This window comes from Festucalex cinctus, chromosome 8 (genome assembly GCF_051991245.1).
Source record: "Festucalex cinctus isolate MCC-2025b chromosome 8, RoL_Fcin_1.0, whole genome shotgun sequence".
In the NCBI taxonomy this organism is placed as follows: Eukaryota; Metazoa; Chordata; class Actinopteri; order Syngnathiformes; family Syngnathidae; genus Festucalex; species Festucalex cinctus.
This window is the reverse complement of record NC_135418.1, coordinates 5,337,501-5,352,733: the sequence shown is the minus strand read 5'-3', so window position 1 is coordinate 5,352,733 and position 15,233 is coordinate 5,337,501. Positions and strand designations below refer to the sequence as shown.

The 15,233-nt window shown below is 44.0% G+C and overlaps 1 protein-coding gene across 3 annotated transcripts in view; it reads left to right on the top strand.

The window, feature by feature from the left end:
• The first annotated feature begins 7,528 nt into the window (after positions 1 to 7,528).
• Positions 7,529 to 15,233, top strand: part of cntn3b (contactin 3b) — an 89,576-nt gene continuing 81,871 nt past the window's right edge. For 2 of the 3 annotated variants that reach the window (XM_077529208.1, XM_077529206.1), the window contains exon 1: positions 7,529 to 7,908. The gene's annotated coding sequence lies outside the window, so the exon portion shown is untranslated. Of the gene's footprint in view, positions 7,909 to 10,032; positions 10,182 to 15,233 lie in introns of all 3 variants that reach the window. The other variant, XM_077529207.1, reaches the window with a different exon arrangement.

Genomic DNA, 15,233 nt, shown 5'->3' with positions numbered 1-15,233 from the left:
GGGAACCCGTTTTGCCCCATCCGTCGCGCTACGACGGACAGCCGGGTGGCTGTGCTCAGTTCCTGCATCAATGTTCGCTTATCTTCGACCAGCAACCATACACCTACGCTCGTGATCAATCTAAGGTTGCTTTTATTATGAGCCTCCTGGCTGGTCAAGCCGCTACCTGGGCTATGGTGGTGAGCAACTCACGACCAGACCTCCGGTCCTCCTTCCCGTCTTTTGTTTCTGAGTTTCAACGTGTGTTCGATCATCCAGTCAAGGGGAAGGAGGCCGGAGGTCGGTTGTTAGATTTAGTGCAGGGGGAAAGATCCGTCGCAGACTATTCAATCGCGTTTCGTATTCTGGCCGCAGAAAGCGGGTTTGATGATTGTGCTTTACGTAGTATCTTTCGTCGGGGACTGAATACCGTACTGAAGGATGAACTGGCGGTCCGCGATGACACGAGCTCTCTCGAAGGGCTTATTGAGCTCACCATACGGTTAGATAACCGTCTTCGAGAACGGCACCGGGAGCGGGCTTGTGAGCGGCATGGGCTCTCCACCAACCTCCGAGGGCCTGGACTCACGCTCAGCGAGGACTCCGAGGCACGTTCCCTTCCGGGTGCCCCAGTGGATACCGGGGAGCCCATGCAGGTCGGAGGAGGACGCCTGCCTCCCGAGGAGCGCCGCCGTCGATGGGTCACGGGAGCCTGTCTTTACTGCGGCCAACCTGGGCATCGGGTGGCTGCCTGCCCGGCGAAGCCACCACGCCGGACGCAACCGACCACCCGACTCGGAGGACGGACCAATGAGACCCAGGAGTCCGGAACAGACTCGAACCAGGGTAAGCACCTACCGGGGGGAACCGAACCGTGCCCTTCGAGGAGGGCGAGTTGTGAGATTAGACGGTTAGAATTATCGGGGGAGTTGTCTGACCACGGGATGAATTTTAAGATTAAGGCACTCATTGATTCTGGCGCCGACGATTGTTTCGTTGATCCAGGTGTGGTAGAGGCGTTGGGAAGCCCGGTAGAACTGTTAGAGAAGGTTAAGGAGGTGTTCGACCTAGATGGGCGGTTACTAGCACAGGTCCGACATGTTACCGGGCCACTAACATTGAGACTTTCGGGAAATCATGTTGAGAGAAGGAGTTTTTTCGTGATGCCCTCCCGTGCAGCTCCGCTAGTATTGGGGCTCCCTTGGCTAAAGACGCATAACCCCGATATCAATTGGGAGAAGCCCGCGTTGGAGAACTGGAGTCCCTTCTGCCACGCCCACTGTTTGAGGTCGGCTGAAGGGACCACCAAGGTGTCCGTAGGACCGGTTCCCGAAGCAATTTGCCTCGATCAGGTTCCTAAGGAATACCATGACTTAGGAAAGGTGTTTAGTAAGGACCGTGCCCAGGCATTGCCGCCCCATAGACCTTACGATTGTGCGATTGAGCTGATACCCAATGCGACACTACCGAGTTCTCGCCTGTATCAAGTATCTCAGCCGGAACAAGAAGCCCTCCGGGAATATATTTCGAGTTCGCTGGCCAGTGGTCAGATCCGTCCGTCTAAATCACCCGTGGGGGCGGGGTTCTTTTTCATAGAAAAGAAAGATAAGACACTTCGTCCCTGTGTTGACTATCGGGGATTGAATGAGATAACTGTTAAAAATAAGTACCCGCTTCCACTGTTGGACTCGGCCTTCGCTCCGTTACAGTCTGCCCGAATCTTTTCGAAGTTAGATTTACGCAGTGCGTACCACTTAGTACGCATCCGAAAGGGAGATGAATGGAAGACCGCGTTCAAGACTCCCCTTGGTCATTTTGAGTATTGCGTCATGCCTTTCGGGTTAACGAATGCGCCCGCGGTGTTCCAATGCCTAATTAACGATGTCCTCCGGGACATGTTGAATGTTTTCTGTTTTGTGTATTTGGATGACATTCTAATCTTCTCGCGAGACGAGCAGGAGCACCGACAACATGTTCGCCTGGTGCTCCAGCGCCTTTTGGAGAATCGACTATATGTCAAAGCGGAGAAATGCGAGTTTCATTCCAAGTCTGTTCAGTTCTTGGGCTTTATTATTGAGGGGGGGCAGCTGCGAGCAGACCCAATCAAGACACAGGCGGTGGTCGAGTGGCCGAGTCCCACGACACGTAAGCAGTTGCAAAGGTTTTTGGGCTTCGCCAACTTTTATCGCCGGTTTATTAGGAACTATAGTCTCCGGGCCGCCCCTCTTACCAGGTTAACGTCGAGTAAGGTTCCGTTTAGGTGGACCCCGAGCGCCGAAGCGGCCTTCACAGAACTTAAGCAGTTGTTCATAAATCCACCCGTATTGCTCCACTCTAATACTGATATTCCCTTTGTGGTCGAGGTGGACGCGTCGGATTCAGGAGCGGGGGCGGTCCTGTCCCAGCGGTCGCCAGAAGACGGGAAGCTCCACCCCTGCGCCTTCTTCTCCAGGCGACTAAGCCCAGCGGAGCGCAACTACGACGTGGGGAATCGGGAGTTACTGGCGATCGTCCTGGCACTACAAGAATGGAGACACTGGCTGGAGGGCGCGAAGGAACCGTTCCAAGTACTGACGGATCATAAGAACTTGGCGTACCTTCGGTCAGCGAAGAGACTCAATTCCAGACAGGCACGCTGGGCCCTACTTTTCACCAGATTCAACTTTGTTGTGGACTATCGCCAAGGTTCCCGGAACCAGAAGCCGGATGCTTTGTCCCGTATGCACGACGTGGCTACTCCCGAGGCTGGGACGGAACCCATTCTTCCCGAGCATTGTTTTGTGGGCGCAGTGCGCTGGGAGGTGGAAAAGAGGGTTACTGAGGCATTGGAGGGAATCGCCATCCCGGAGGACTGTCCGGACGAGAGACTGTTTGTCACGGACCCCTTGCGGGCGGAGGTCCTGCAGTGGGGTCACACCTCGAGAGTCGCCTGCCATCCGGGTATTCATAGGACTCTCGCCCTCATCAGCCAACGTTTTTGGTGGCCGGAGATGAGGAAAGACATCACCGAGTTTGTCAAGGCCTGCACCGCTTGTGCATGTGGGAAGTCCTCCCACCAGCCTCCGGCGGGACTACTGCGACCTCTACCCGTCCCTTCGCGACCGTGGTCCCATATTGCCCTTGATTTCATCACGGGCCTCCCTAGTTCTAGAGGAAATACCGTGATCATGACGGTGGTAGACCGATTCTCCAAGCTGGCACATTATGTCGCTCTCTCCAAATTGCCTACATCCTGGGAGACCGCACAACTCCTCGTCCGGCATGTATTTAGGCTTCATGGACTGCCGGTGGACTTGGTGTCAGACCGTGGGCCGCAGTTCATCTCCCAGGTTTGGAAGAAATTCTGTAAGCTGTTGGGAGCCACAGCCAGCCTGTCGTCAGGGTATCACCCGCAGACTAACGGCCAGACAGAAAGGGCCAATCAAGACCTGGAAGCCGCCCTCCGATGTGTCTGTCTGCTCAACCCCGAATCTTGGTTCACGCATCTACCCTGGATAGAATACGCCTCCAACACCTTACCTTCTTCTGCTACAGGACATTCACCCTTCATGGCGGCGTATGGTTACCAGCCACCCCTGTTCCCGTCACAAGAAGGCCCCATCGAATTACCCACAGTTCAGCAGCACCTACGCCGGGCCCACAAGGTGTGGCGGGAGACCAGAGCGGCGTTGTCCCGCACAGCGGAACGCAACAAGGAGATAGCGGATCGCCGGCGGCGGCCAGAGCCAGCTTACCGACCTGGGGACAAGGTTTGGCTCTCCTCCCGGGATCTGCGACTGGCTGGTGGGGCTAAAAAATTGGGTCCGCGCTTCATTGGACCATTCGAAATCCTCGCCATGATTAACCCTGTGACAGCGAAGCTCCGTCTACCCTCCTCTCTCAAAGTGCATCCTGTGTTCCACGTCTCCCTCCTTAAGCCTGTGACTCCTAGCCCTCTGAATCCTCCCGCGCCAGCTCCGCCTCCTCCCCGGTTAGTGGATGGGGATCCCGTCTACACAGTGAGAGAAATTTTGGACTCTAGGTGCAGGGGCCGGGGCTTCCAGTACCTGGTGGACTGGGAGGGATACGGACCGGAGGAGCGCCAGTGGATCCCCCGCTCCTGGATCCTGGACCCGTCCCTGTTAGACACGTTCTATGCTGCGCACCCGGATAAACCAGGTGGTCCGCCAAGGGGCGTCCGTTAAGGGGGGGGTACTGTCATGGTTCGGTTCTCAGCCCTGTTGTGCTCTTGTGTGTGTTTTCAGTGTCAATGACAAGGGGGGCGTTCCCCAGCTCCGCACCTGCATCGAGTTGGCAATCAGGACTATAAGAGGACTCCGACAAGCAACAGCCAGCTGTCGGATAATTACTTGCTCATCCTCGTGTCCAAGTGTTCTCCGCGTTTCTCCATTGGTAAAAGTTTTTGAATCTGCCGTCGTCTTTAGTTTACTTATATTCACGTGTGTGTTTCCGCGTCGCCTTTTGTTGTTATACTCGCGTTGATTGAGTCCGTGTGCATTTCGTGTCGTCCTTGCCGGTCGCAAGTGATTTATGTTTTTCTAGTCCTTGCTGTTAGCAAGTGTTTTTTGTTAAGTTAATTCTCCTTGCCGTTTGCAAGCGATTTTGGTTATGTTAGTTTTCCTTGCAGTTGCAAGCGCTTTGTGTTACATTCGTGTTCCCTGCCTTTTGCGGGAGATTTGTGTTTCCCAATTCCTCCTTGCCTTTTGCAAGTGTCTTTTTTTACTTCCGTGTCCCTCGCCTGTGTGCAAGGGCACCGCTGTAAATTTCGTTGCCTTGCCTGCGCGCAAGCTTTGTGCAATCGGTTTTTCAGAAAGAATAAATCGAGATTGTTTTCCTCCTCTGAGCCTGCAGTTTTGGGATTCATTCTTTATCGACTCAGCTGAGTCCTTACAGGATGATTATATTTTCAATAGTAGATCATTACTGGCTTTACGGTACTGACGAAAGGTACAGATCAATTAGATGTGAGTTAAGTCATCCCATGTGACAGTCAGTCAAGTCTGCATCTGAGACGGCAATTGTTCACTGTGCAGCAGACCATACATGCAGAGAAGGGGAGAGACACTAGAAATTGAGTCAAAGTTCCAACAAACACGGATCAAGGAAGAGATAATTTAGAACAAATGGTGGTCAAAGAAACCAAAATGGAATGCCTAGAGTCATTTTTATTTATACTTCCTACTTAAGACGCGTTTCCAGTAGAGCTTGCAGAATGGCCTGACCCCGCTCGGCCCCAACCGCGCTTGGCCTGGTCTGGCTTCTGTTCATTTCCATTACGACAGGCACCGATCAATTGGACCGGGATTGCATTCGAAGTGTTCATGGCACAAGATTTGACCAGTGGTCAATCGTCAGCCACTGGTTTTGCTGCAATTCGACATTTGAATCATAGTTGCATGATGTGGCAACATTGCAAATTATAGCCCATAAAATGCACAGAACAAAAATATAAACGATTTCCGGGTTGAAGTGAGCGAGCCCCTCTCAGTATATCCCCATTTTTGTCTTTATTCATGTCCATGTCCTCTTTCTGTTGAAACCTGTGTATTCGTTGACTAAAATTTCATCCCTAAAGAGGAAGGTGTGATATATTGAAACATGGAGCTCACTCTCATTCACTTGAATGGACATATCCAGGTGCGCACGGAAAATTTTAACCTCGAGTAAATAAGAAATTGTAAATATGGTCAAGTATTGTCAATGGGAACAACAATGTGAAGTTGACCATTGCAGTAGATGTGTTCAATTCCTATTTTATGCGTGAACGTGTTTGTACACAAGAGACTCTTATTGTATTTTAATGAGCAAGACTTAACTAAGGCTCATTACTTAATGGTGTCGAGGGGTGCACATTTGAAGAACTGCTGTTTCGAAATCCAGCAAGGAGCGACAAAATGAAGCTTTCAAAGGGCCATTTCAGTTGCTTGCATCATGAAAACAATTAAACTGAAATTAGGTGACACAATGGGACGGGAGTGAATTAAGTTTCTGTCTAGTCCCATTCTCACACTAGAGTAAATTATTATTGTCATCAACACATTTTAATTTGCTTTTCATGTAGGGGAGACCGGGGCTAGTTGTATCACGTTTTACTTTGATCTATTTCTTGGAATCAATACATCATATATAAACAAAACATATTCCAGATGAAAGACCAAAGTCTTATATTTTTCATATTCATGTCATTTTCGTATTTTGTGTCGGTGCAGTTAAAAGCCATCAAATAGAGGGAGTGAACATGTGACATGTTGCCCCACCAAAGGGTAAGTTGTCACACTATATGGGGTAAGATTGGATTTTGCAACTAATAAAACAAGGACAAAATTATCCTTGTTCTCCTGTTTTGTTTTGTTTGTTTGCTTTTACAGCCAGAGAAATTGTTTATCATTGATCTTGACAATTTGCTACAGTCATTGAGCAAACTTTAGCATAAAATATTATGAAATAAATTAAAGTCCTTAGGAACTGCTGGCATGTAGGTCATAGCTCTCAGCCTCAAATGTCTGTTTTACTTCCCTTAACCTGGGAATTTGAGATTAAATTGAATTAAAAAAAATGAAAGCATTTCAGTGAAGGGATGGATGGTTCTTTATGAAACTTAAACCAGTCCTACCTAACACATGGGCATACTGTAGTTCCAACAACTGGAAAATCAATTTTTATCAATGAAACAAAACCTATCAAACTAAATTCCTCATTCTTCAGACTCATCACCTAAAGAACAATTCTGGCAAACGTAAACAGAGTTGCCAGAGGTGCATTTTCATTTGCCCATTCATTGCATATGTGACAACAAACCCCAAGATGACTGAAACAAGTTGGCCCAAACGACTATGTTGGCTAAAATTTGCACTAGTTCAAAGTTAGCTTTAAACAGAGCAGTGACTGAGGCATGACAAGATGACTGAATCTCTCCTCTACTACATAATTTGCTGCTAGAATTTGTCTACGTACACGACTGTTTCAAAATATATGAAGGTGAAAAAATTTATTTTGGGTTGTGCAAAACAGATAACTGGCACTCATCTCAGCTCACAATGTGCAATGCTCTTGTCAGACAGTACACAACCCCTGACCATTTATTCGCAGAAAACTAGTATTCCACTTTTTCGTTGTGCCCTCTGGTGGAGAAGAAAATAATGTGACAACTTACCCATGATACAACTTGCCCCGTTCTCCCCATTTGACCTTCGTATTTCAATTATTTTCATTGGCCTATTGAACAGCAGTGGCACAAGGTGTGCCTGAGAACAATTCGCTTTGCCTGGTCTTAAAAAAACAAAAAACAAAACTTGGGCATCGAGGAAAGTTGGTGTAGTCGTAAAAGAAGATAAGAAAGATGAGCATCTTTGTAGATATTTCTCCCATGTAATAAAAGCGAACTATTGCCACTAATGTCACTTTTTGTATGACTCGTTTTTGAGCAAAGTCCACAAATTTCACAGACTTCCACTCAATCGAGCGAGAAGCAGAGGCAGGTGCTAGTGTTGGCGCATTACCGTGCCGCAGCACACACACAGCAGCTCATTTCCACGCGTCACCAGTGCAGTGGGCGCATGTTTGTGCGCCACGCACAAAGAGAGCAGATCCCTCTGTGGGATGCGCACATCGAGAACCGCCGCTCAGTGGCACCGCTGTCCTCCCTGTTTGTCGGCCGCATCTGGTGGAGTGGCAATTGGAGGAGAGGATCGAGGAACGTTACGCGAAACTGCGCCTATCTCCCACCGGCTGTGAAATCACAGCGTGGCGGAATTTGTGGCGGTGGACGCGCACCGAGAGGGAACAGGATAAAGTAAAGAGCGCACGGAATAACATCTTCGGGTTTCCAGACACACAAACGCTACTGCGAACAATGTTTTCATCACACTAGCGGATATTGGAATTACAATTAAAGCAGTTTCATAAAGAGGAAGACATAGCACAAGAGAAGTAAGTATCGCCGGCACTAATTTGATGCATGAACACGTTTTGGAGAGAGAAAAAAAATCTAAGTTGACATGCTATTTGTATTGAAATTAAATCACAGGTAATTTGACCTATTATTAAGGGTGAGAAATAAATGTCTTCTGCGGTCTGAGGCGATGAAGATATAATGAAACGTTCGGAAGGGGCATCGATTCAGGGTGTGCATGTTGATAGTGGCCACTCATGCACGATGCTGATGATTGCGTTTCTAGACAAGTCTCAAATGGTTTGGATGGTCCTACTGGGATTTAAATGGATGAGGCTCATTTCCTTCATCCAGCCCAGATTCCATATGGTAGCAGGCTGCTCAGTCACGCAAACAAGAGCAGAAGGGCCACCACATAAGAAAGCTCGCAACTTTATTTGTTTTTAGAGACAGTGAGATATAGCCTAAAAGGTATTGTTAGATTGTTAGCCTACTGCCTACTTTTAATACTCTGTCATTTTTTTGTGTAAACAGCATCTTTTTGTTAATTAATTCAGTTCAATTGCTCCTGTGGTATCAAGAAATCTAAATATTTGCCCATGATAGTCTGCAAAACTTTGGTTTTAACTCCAGACTACTGACACAGAGTGATAGAAAAACCAGCACTTTCAAAACATCCTATTATTCAAATAGGACTATAATCATTCTGCTTGACAGTCATGTTTATTTATAGTCCTTTGCACATAATTTGAGAATATCAAGCAGCAGCTAAATGGGAGGTGAAACATGTCTTCGAAGCCATGCAGCGAATTATTCCATAGCCCAGCAAAATCCTACATGGCACTGCAGGAATGACTTTTTATAGTATCATTTGCTTTCCAAACTAGTTGGCAGAATATGAATGGCAAACATACATTGCAGCCAGTCACAGACGCTGTGAGGGGCGAAAAAGTGATGATGATTCGAAGGGCCCGTGACTGTCAGTGGCTCGAGAAAATAGTATTTCAATTTACAGCTAGTGGTGGGGTCCAAATTCCTGACAGCACTCCTGCAGCCAGTTCTTTCTGACTTTGTTGTAAAACTGTAAAATGTTTTGGAAAACGAGAGCAAGATAGTGGGTGGAAAGGTGTTAAAGTATGTTTCTTGCTCATTTTCTTGACCTCCAGTCATGTATTTGTGGCAGAATCTTAGATGAAGGTCTGGGGATGTGCCTGGCTGATGATGGGGTTGAGAAATGGATCACTGCTTCTCTCTCCTTTAAGTGTGCTCACTCCCATTCTGGGTGTCAAGCAGCAGCTGAGGGTTGCAGCCATGCTCAACACAGGAGGATTCTTCTTAGTCCTCTTTCACTTAGTATATATATGTAAAGTCTTAGATATTTAAAATTCATTTTAGAATTTGATGTATGTCAACTCTGCCAGGCACATTAAAAAAAAATGTACAACTAAGTCAAAAAGATCTAAGTAGAATCCAAAGTCTGAAGTATGGAATAGTTTTTAGTTACGTTGATATGTCATACAATACAGTAAACTTGTGTTGTGATTTCACACTATTCTTCAAAACAAATTTTTAAAAGTGAATTAAAAAAAAATTAATACAATTAAAGAACTAGACATTAGAAGAATAGAACATAGCAAATTCATCCAACTTTTAAGGAAAATTACTAATGGGGAATATACAGGTCTTTCATTATATTCATTGTTTGTTTTTTTTTGTTGTTTTTTTTTTGGGGGGGGGGGGGGGTAATTTTATGTACAGTGGTATGGTATCAATATTTGGTATCCATATCAGTGACTACTCGAGAGTTGAATACTGGAATCGATCTGAAAAGAAAAAAAAAGAAAAAATATTGTAATGTAGTGTCATGCCATTTAAACTTTTAACCATCCTATGCTGTAAATGAATTAACTAAGAATGTGCATTTAGCCAAATTTCCATGGTTGTTAATATTTGAAATTGTGGTGGGAGTAGGGAGCAGTTAAATAACTTTCTACTTGAGATGCATAATAGTCATAAAAATCAGAATTCGCTGGGCCAGGGACAAGGTACGATCAATATCTAACAATTACTTCTTGGCTTTTCTTTTCATCAGGCTTTCTGTATCATGAAATACAGACATTAAACCCTGTCTTTATTTGTTAATCACTTGAGTTATTTTTCAGTCCTCTCTAGATTATGTGAAATGGGCCGCTGCGCAGGTCTTCAGTCAGAGTAAATGAGGAGGCATCAGTGCACGATTGACTGTGAATCTTCATCCCTAAGCAAAGCAGCTGTGCATCGCATCCCTTAGTGGCGTATGCGTGTCTTCCAGGTGATTTCACAAAGATGGTTGCATGCTTTGAAAGACAATAATTAATTGGAAAGGAAGTCAAACGATATGGTGAATGCGTTTAACCATTTGTGAGTTCCAATTGCATGCCGTTTAATAGAAACACGATCCTTTCCAACACCATTATTACATTAATTTGCTACAGTGCTACCCTCAAGGGTTCAGAAAATGTCAGCAGCTGTCTATCAACTGCAAATCAACAACAAAGAGCCTCGCTAATCAACTAATCATCTTGTTTAGAATGAGATGTTTTCTAGTCAAAGATACAATGAAGTGGCACTTCTGCAAAGGTAACGTCTCATTACATTCTGTACAGCAATTTTGTGTTTGTAAATATTGTATATTTCAGCCAAGAGAACAAATGCTAACACCTCTCTCCTATGATTATTATTATATGTCAAGAAGACCCAAAATGATTTAGAGAAATATAAGTTGAATTGTTTATTTTCTACTTATGCCAACCCACCCGTTGTGTGCTCTAATGCTTCATGAGTGCACAGTTTTGGTGGTCATTTTATCCACATTTATCTTCTTAGAAAAAATACAAAACGGAAAAATAATATACAGTTTTTAATATAAAAATACAATTGTTAGTAAAGGAAGCGTCGTGAGGTGCAAAATTTAGGACTCAGACAGGACATGGGAGTTGGGAAAAAGAGTCTTTATATTAGGTGTGTGAATGGTCTAGTAGGGGTCTCAGAGTTCGGTTCTCAAGAGCCCCGATCCAGTCTTTTTTCCATGTTTCTCTCCACTAACACACCTGATTCATGATCCGGATTGTTATCAGGCTTCTGCAAAGCTTGCTGATTAGCTGATCATTAGATTCAGCTGTGCTGAAGGGCGGAGACATGGAAAACAGGCTGGATAGGGGCTCTCGAGGACCGAACTTGGAGACCCCTGGGGCCTCATTTATAAAACTGTGCATGAAAACCTGCGCAGAAATGTACGTACGAACGAAACTCAAAATGCACGTACGGAGAAAAAAATTTAGATTTATAAAACCATGCGTAGACACACATATCTGCATGCAATTTCCCTTTATAAATGCCACATGATCCCAACCGGTGTGCGCAGCAGATTCCACGCCATTCCCCGCCCCAAGTCCGCCTATTTCACCCCATATTTGGAAATGGAAATCAACTCATCTGCGAATTAATAAGCAGCACGTGTTGGCAAACACCAAATCAAAACAATTTGGACGGTCAATGAAAGGCAAGAAAGAAGGCTAAATTCACAATGATGTACATAGAATTTTTGTGTGAATTTTTGAGTAGCAGATTTTTTTTTCTTTTTTTAAGAAGAAAAAAAAATTAAAAATAAATAATAATAGTAATAAAAATCATCCATCCATCCATCCATCCATTTTCCTAACCGCTTACACTTTTATTGTCTTTACTCAGACTTATACTAAATTGTCTCAAAATTAGGCGATCTATAGGCCGCCCTATTATGGTGGTTAATATTACTAATGTGTTGCTTATGGATCTTCATCCAGAATCACGGCTGCATGGATCGCATTGTGAACGTTTATGACTGACGCGCGCATTTCTTTCTTGTACTTGCATGACAAAACCCTATCTACGCAGCAAAGATGCACCAAGACTATTTTTCTACCTTTTTTTTTTTTCATTATTTCATTTTTTTTCTTATTGTCTTGTGTCAATATAGTTTTATTTACCCTTTATTGGCAATTGCGCAGCGGGCGGGTGAAGTTACAATAGACGCATATTGTTGTGCGTCACGATGATGTAATGCATGCAGTATGTGAACATTAGTTGTCACTAATGTGATTTGTTGCATGAGGCTTTTTCAAGATAGGTGATCAATGGGAGAAGACGGGCGTTTGTTTAAGATATTTATTCGCGTGCAGCTTTCCGCCCCGCTGCGTGCTTGTGACGTCGGAGCAAGTCTGCAAAATATTATAATGTGACCCAACATCCAGCATACAGCATTTGAGGAATAGAAATACACCACAAAGCTGATTGTGTCGCTGTTTTCCCATCTCTCAAAAATGTGCCGATTGCGTACGGTAGTCCAGACTTGACGTGGCGGTGCGCAAAGTTTCACGTTCAGTTTGTTTTCTATAAATACCACCTTTGGCGCAGAAATGTTCGTACGTAGAGTTTTGGCCTCATTTTGATCGTACGCATAGCTTTATAAATGAGGCCCCTGGTCTAGTATCTAGCGATTCGATCTGTATCATGAGTCATAGGTGACGATTTGATTCGATACAGATTAATCCCGATACAAATCTATGTCAATAATTGCAATTTTTTTTTTTACTCAGATTTAGGAAATACTATTCAGTAAACTTGAACACTGTAAGATTTGTAAGAACATGTACTTCAAGATTATAACTGTGAGCCACTTTATTTAAAGGCGTGGTCTTCCGTTTTCACTCAGGAAAATGCACTATAAATCCAGGATGAACTCCTTCTCAATCTACACCTCTGGGCTTCTGTTAATGTGTGGTTGTGATTTTTTCCTAATCCCCCACCCCCCCAGCCTGTATTTTGCCATTTTGTGTTTGTTTTGTCAACAGCGGGATGTTTCTGTGGAAGTTGTTTACCCCTCCAGCCAATCGCAGAGCGGGGGGGTGGTGGGGGGCGTGTCACTCACTGTCGGCAGATGGGGCCGGGCGAATTTGTCGGCTGCATGACGTCACTCCCGGATTTTTTTTCACGCTTGTGTGAGTGACTGAGTGAGTGAGTGAGTGAGTGAGTGAGTGAAGAAGCGCTTCTTTGTTGTAAGGCGAAATTCCACCTTTGATGTCCGCCGTCAGACGTGATCATTCCTCGTGAGTTCTTTGTAGTCATTCATTCAATGTGTATTTTACGCATGCGATACGTCACGATGATCACGTGACTGTCCAAAATGCCTGAGACAGTACTTAACGCAAAAATAATCATAAAAAGTGCTATAAAATCATAATTGTGCAACATAAATTGGCATTTTTTTCAGAGAAGAGTTGAAATTCACCATTTCACAGAATAGCTGGTTAGTTTTTCACAAGTCTTGTGTTCCTTTAAACATCGATTCAGCTGCCTATTGAAGCAATACGAAAATTGCCCGCTGTGATATCACAATATATTGCCAAATCTCTTTTTTAGCACCCTATTTTTTATACCAAAAAAAAAAAAAAAAAAGACAAAGTAAGAACAGAGCATGAGGGCTGGATTCAGAACCTTGACTGAGACACCTCGATTGTGAGAGCAGGGTTGGATGCATGGAAGCAACCTCGAACACATGGCAGAAATGCTTGCATGGGAGAATCAGGAATGTAAACCTCGACGTACTGTCAAAAGTGTCAATCATTAACTCTTACTAGGGCAATGCAAAATTCTATATGACAGAATAAAGCGAATAAAGGATAAAATAAGAATAACTAATAACTGACGAAAGCAACTGCATGGCAACTGAAGAAGAATAGACAAACAATGAGTGGCTAAATCAAGCGTTATCATTATGGGACAAAGCAGCTTGTTTAGCAACTACAAAATAACAATTAGTCAAAATTAGACTTGTCAAACTTCTCATCTTATGGGACAACATGATACGACCCAACCCAAAACACAGTCGCAACAGGAAGCTCTTTAATAATGAGGAGTCTGTTAATCCTTTAAAACTTAACTATTAGTATTCTTGAATTTTGAAAAGTGCTGTTTTACAGAAAAGTCAAAACATTCAAAAATGTGTGAATTGTTTTTGTATTATATTAACATATCAGATTACACTTGTTTAGTTGGATGCCTGAACAAAATAAAAAAAAATGCTTGATCAATTTCAAACTTAATAGAATATTGTCATTATCTGTATTTTGTTGATTTGGTTTTAGTTAAATTTTAGCTGCCATGTTTTCCTTTGTGTCCCTGTTGTCTATTCTCTGTCTCATTAAGTTTTATTGTGTCCACCTGTGCTTGTCGAAACCGCCCCATGTGTCATCCAATCAAGCTCCCTCGGCCACGTGTGTTGATCAGGTGGCTCTCATTGTCTCATCAGTTTGTGTGTATTTATTTAGTTGCCTGCTTTCACTCACTCTTTGTTGGTTCATTGTCTGTGTTACGTCATGTTTGCTGTTTCAAGTTTTGTTTGTGGCTTTAGAGCTTTTGACTGACTTTTTTTTGTTGGTAGGATTACTCAAGTGACTTTTGTTAAATTACAGCAAATTACATTTTGAACCGGCTACCTGCCTTGCTTCCCTGCTTTTGGACCCTTTTGCTTACCGGCACATGACATAAATACTGTATACCAGGAAAAAAAAAATCCTCTTCAGTTTGACATTCTTCATTTCTCTTCTAAATGCTAAAATGTTGATATAGGAATCAGTTGTGGCTTGCTGATCCTGCAAATCGCAAGCCTCAGACAGATCATCAAACCATCATGCAGTAGTTCGAATGTCCCACTGTCCATAAACCCAGAGAGACGCTGCTTGTCCGATGGGTGGAGAAAAAGCTCAGCATTTATCCAATGACTGTCCACGTTTTTGGGCATTAGAACAACCCACTCTACGAAGCAGCTTGTGACTGTGTAAATAAGTGTTGTGGCACAGCAGGGATAAAATAAGAACAAAGTTGTTTCAGTTATTTGTGATAAGTAGCTGATTCTGAACAAAAGATTAAGGTATACTAGCGCATAATGAATAGCAGTCCATATTTCAACAGTCTTTTTTTTTTATTTTTTATTTTTTATTTTTTTATTTTTTTCTCCCTCCCCCCCAGGGAGAAGGGCATTAGGGGAAGCATCCTTTGCAGTCTTAGAGCAATCACCACTGATAAAAATTGAAAGCGCCCTCATTAAAGTGATTTTCTCAGCACTAAGCAGTGTGGCCATTATTGTGCCAAACGTTTTTGTTTTTTTTCAAATGCGTATTTCGATCCCCAAATCTATTAAAGGAATTTGTATCTTGAACAAAAGTCACAAATGTGTAACGAGAATCCACAAATGTGTAACCGAAGTCACAAATGCGTATCGAGAATCTACATGTGTAAGTGAAGTTACAAATGTGTAACCCCGGGATTACACCGGATGCGTGTG